This window comes from Papio anubis, chromosome 2 (genome assembly GCF_008728515.1).
Source record: "Papio anubis isolate 15944 chromosome 2, Panubis1.0, whole genome shotgun sequence".
Lineage (NCBI taxonomy): Eukaryota > Metazoa > Chordata > Mammalia > Primates > Cercopithecidae > Papio > Papio anubis.
Genome location: NC_044977.1, coordinates 64,261,825 through 64,265,824, shown reverse-complemented (window position 1 = coordinate 64,265,824; position 4,000 = coordinate 64,261,825). Strand labels below are relative to the sequence as shown.

The window sequence follows — 4,000 nt, the reverse complement described above, 5'->3', positions numbered from 1 at the left end:
GTGCTATGGTCCCTTTCTGATTAGGTCGTTCCCACCATCTAGGCTTCAAAGTGCTCTTGGTTATTGCCTGTTTTCTAAGCTGTCCCTGCTGCCTGATGTCACCTAGTCTAAACACTTCCACCAGATCCCCTCAACTCTGCATAGGAAAGTCACATCTGGTTCCTGCATCTTGAAACCATGAATCCTAGCTGTTGCAATCCAAACTCCTGTTTTTAAAACGTTTCACTCTGCTCTATTTTAGAAAGTAATACATATTATTTTAATTAGGTTCTGATAAAGCTTTTCCATGTACCATATTAATATTTTTAAAAACACAAGGTTTTCTAAGTGGATGTGCTGCTAATGCCCGTAATTCTGACATTAGAGGTTTGAGAATTTTGCCTTTATTTACTAAGTGACAAAATCCATCCTGATTTGTGATAATATGCTGTTAATAAAATATGTAAAATTTGCAAACAATGTAAAAAAAATAAGAGGTTGGAATTAAATGTGGTTTCAATGTAGAGGCCAGTGTAAAGGATAGAAATCTTGTAAATAGCAAGGCTGGCAAAGGCTTAGTGGCCTGCTTCTGTCATGGGGACTTCCTCTTTTGAGTCGTTTGGAATGAAGTATAACATTCTCTATCTTCCCTGGAAGTCAAGTGTGTGCTTTTCCATCCCTTTTTTTCAGACATAATTCACTAGGAAAAAAAAAATCTGTATGTCACTCTGCAGAACCTAGGACACAATATTTACTCATTCTGATTAAGTGCACTAATGAGACCTTCATGTTGTCTTTCAATCCAGTGATTTTCTTTATAGAATTGTTTATGCATACACATATGTTTATGTACTTTTGTGAGTCTAAGGATGCCTTGTGGAAAGGCAACTTTAAATGACATTAAGTTCTAAAGATTTTCCTGATCCACAAAAGGTCAAAAACTGCTGGAAAGTATGGAAAATTTATGAAACAGAAGATTGAGAAAAAAATTGGGAAAATTATATTGTTCCTTGTAAAATAGAAAACCTTAAAAATAAAACAGATTTTAGACTAATAGATTTGTATTGATAATTATTACCTATTTGTTAACTTCTCAAAACTGTATCTTAACCAAAACCAGTATCTTACAAGCATCACTATCCTAAACAGAATGTCTGTCAAACATTTTCTAAACCATGATTATTAAAAAATATTGTGGTTATATATATAAAATAAAATTTAGCATTTTCACAATTTTCACCCAAATGGTTTAGTGGCATTAAATACATTTAACTATTGTACAACCATCAGCACTAGCCTCATCATCTCACACTGAAACTCTACTCATTAAACAGTAACTTCCCATTTCTTCCCTCTCCCCAGCCCCTGGTTGACCTCTACTCTGCTGCCTGTTTCTGTGATATGGCTACTGAAGACACCTCATATAAGTAGAACTATGTGATATTTGTTTTCTGTGTCTGGCCAAACCACCATTATTTTAACTATATTAAATGGGGTCCAAGACAGCAAGCACTTATCTTACTTGCCATTTGACTTTAGCACCTGGACTACTGCCTGACACATCATGGTTTTCAAAAATGTACATAGAAAAGAACATCCACATAATCCAGTTCATGCATTTTTAGTACTCTCATGGTGTCTTGTAAATTTTGAAAATTCAAATGACATAGATATTAAGAACACAGTCTTTGGCTTCAAACAGACATGAGTTCCAGTTCCAGCAATGTCACTTACTAGATGTGTGACTTTGGACACATATCTCATTCTCTCTAAGATTCGCCTATCTCATATGAAAATTGAGGAATTCAATGGATCTGACTCAGATATTGCTATTAGGATTAGGTGAAGTAATGACTCCAACAAGTCAATAAATACTTATTAAATGCTTATTATAAGTCAGGCAGTGCTTTAGGTACTTGGTGGGCTATAGTAATTAATGCAGAGAAAGCCCATGCCTTAATTGAGTTTATAGGGCCTGGCACATAGTAAGTGCTCAATAAATGTTAATCATAATGATACCTGGTTAGCCTTATTTGGCCCTGAGTTTGGGGAAAAAACAAAAACAAAAAAACAGTTAACCTTATTTCCATGTTGCTTAAGAGTCTTTGGAAGAACAGCTTAAGACTACTCAGTGGTTCTTCCTTCCCATTCAGTGGCCAGAGCAGTGGGAGCTGCAGATCAGGTGCCCATGGCAGGCTGATTGCTCTGCTCCAGTCCTACGTAGGGACCTGCTAAACAGGCATACAGGGCATCTGCCACCTTCAGACCAGTTTGCAATCCGAGGCTGAGCAGCAGTGCAATTGGAATCTGGAAGAGTCTAATAACCCTGAAATTCCTTCATGGTAACAGCTTTGTCAGCAGCAGCAGCCTGCTCTTCCTTTTCAATCTCTTCAGGTTCTCTAGATGTAGGGATCAGGCATGACTTTCCAAGAGTGTTCCCAGGAGACGGTGCCATGCATGTGCAGAACTTCTCACGCTGCTAATAAAGACATGCCCAAGACTGGGTAGTTTATAAAGAAAGAGGTCTAATTAACTAACTGTTTGGCATGACTGGGGAGGCCTCAGGAAACTTACAGTCATGGCAGAAGGGGAAGCAAGCACATCCTTATTCACATGGCAGCCACAAGGAGAAGAGCAGAGCAAAAGGGGGAAAAAGCACCACTGACTATCAGGAGAACAGGATGTGAGAAACCTCCCCCCAATTCAATTATCTCCCACTGGGTTCCTCCACGACATGTGGGGATTATGGGAACTACAATTCAACATGACATTTGGGTGGGGACACAGCCATCTCATATCAGCATCCACCACATCAAACCCACTAAGTGAGCTACCTTTTTACTGTGTGGGAGGAAAACGTCCACACAGCACAGAGAAGAATATGTGTTTCACAGAGTAAGGGTAGTCAGGTTAACACAAGATGCTTCTGTGAGAGGCTGGTTGTCAGCCCTGAGAGCAGTAACCAGAAGCCGGGCTCCCAGAAGGCTGCCTGGATCTGGTTAGTGAGGATTTCAGTAGTGAAGTGACCAGCAATAGGAGTGGCTTCAGTGGCAGCAGCGAACTTCAGCATAGCCCACTGGCCAAGATTCCTGGACGATCTGACATTGACATCAGCAGGGTTTTCAAGGGCAACAATGGAATAAGCTGTCAGCAGAAGTTTCTCCCAGGTCCTCTTCAGATTTAGGATGTACATGCCCTCAGTTTTCCTTTTATAGATGTACTGTTCCATTTGGAAGGGTTGGTGCCACCTAAGCAGGTTCCTGCTACAAGAAACTAGAGGACATCCTCCTCCTTCATTTTCAGGACATCAAGGACTCCAGACATTGTGAAAGTTTCCATTTAAGTTACCATGGAAACCCAGAACAACACATGTGGAACCCTGTCTGGATAGTGCAGAAAGCTAAACCTGCTTTATTATATTCACACACATTTTCAAATTTCCAGCATTTTCATCCTACCTTTAAAGGTAGTGAAGAAGTCAGAATATTTTTTAAGTATATAAAAGTAAATAATTACCTTATTAATCAGACAAGACTTTACTATAAAACCAAATACTTCAGAGTTGATAATATTGAATATTAACACAGTAAAAAGGCATCAGGATGAGTTCTTTTATGGAGAGGTCCTAAAAATATATAATATTGAAGTGTCTGTGTGACACAGGTAAGTTACATTGCACTCAGAAGTGTTGGAAATTCTTTGAGAGATTGGTTTATATTTGAGAACTTGAATGAGTCTAAGATGGCCCTCATCTTCTTCTAGAAAAGAACAGATGTGAAATAAGACCTCTATTATTTCTTTAGGTCTTACTGAGATTCCTTTTTTTTTTTTTGCAAGAGGATGTGAATTTTCTGTAATAACATCACACTTCACGTTGGATCACTAGGTAGTTATGGGCTAATCTAGGGCTGAGGGAGAGATTTTTATGACACGCTTTATAATAGACTTTCAGTGTTTTTCAGAAAGAAAATCCCACTGAGGATACAAAGTTTATATTTTTCTTTGACTGTAACACATCACA

At 38.6% G+C, this 4,000-nt stretch overlaps 1 pseudogene; it reads right to left on the bottom strand.

Moving 5' to 3' along the window:
- Window positions 1-1,267: 1,267 nt before the first annotated feature.
- LOC110742289 lies at window positions 1,268-3,769 on the bottom strand (annotated as a pseudogene).
- Between the last annotated feature and the right edge of the window lie 231 nt (window positions 3,770-4,000).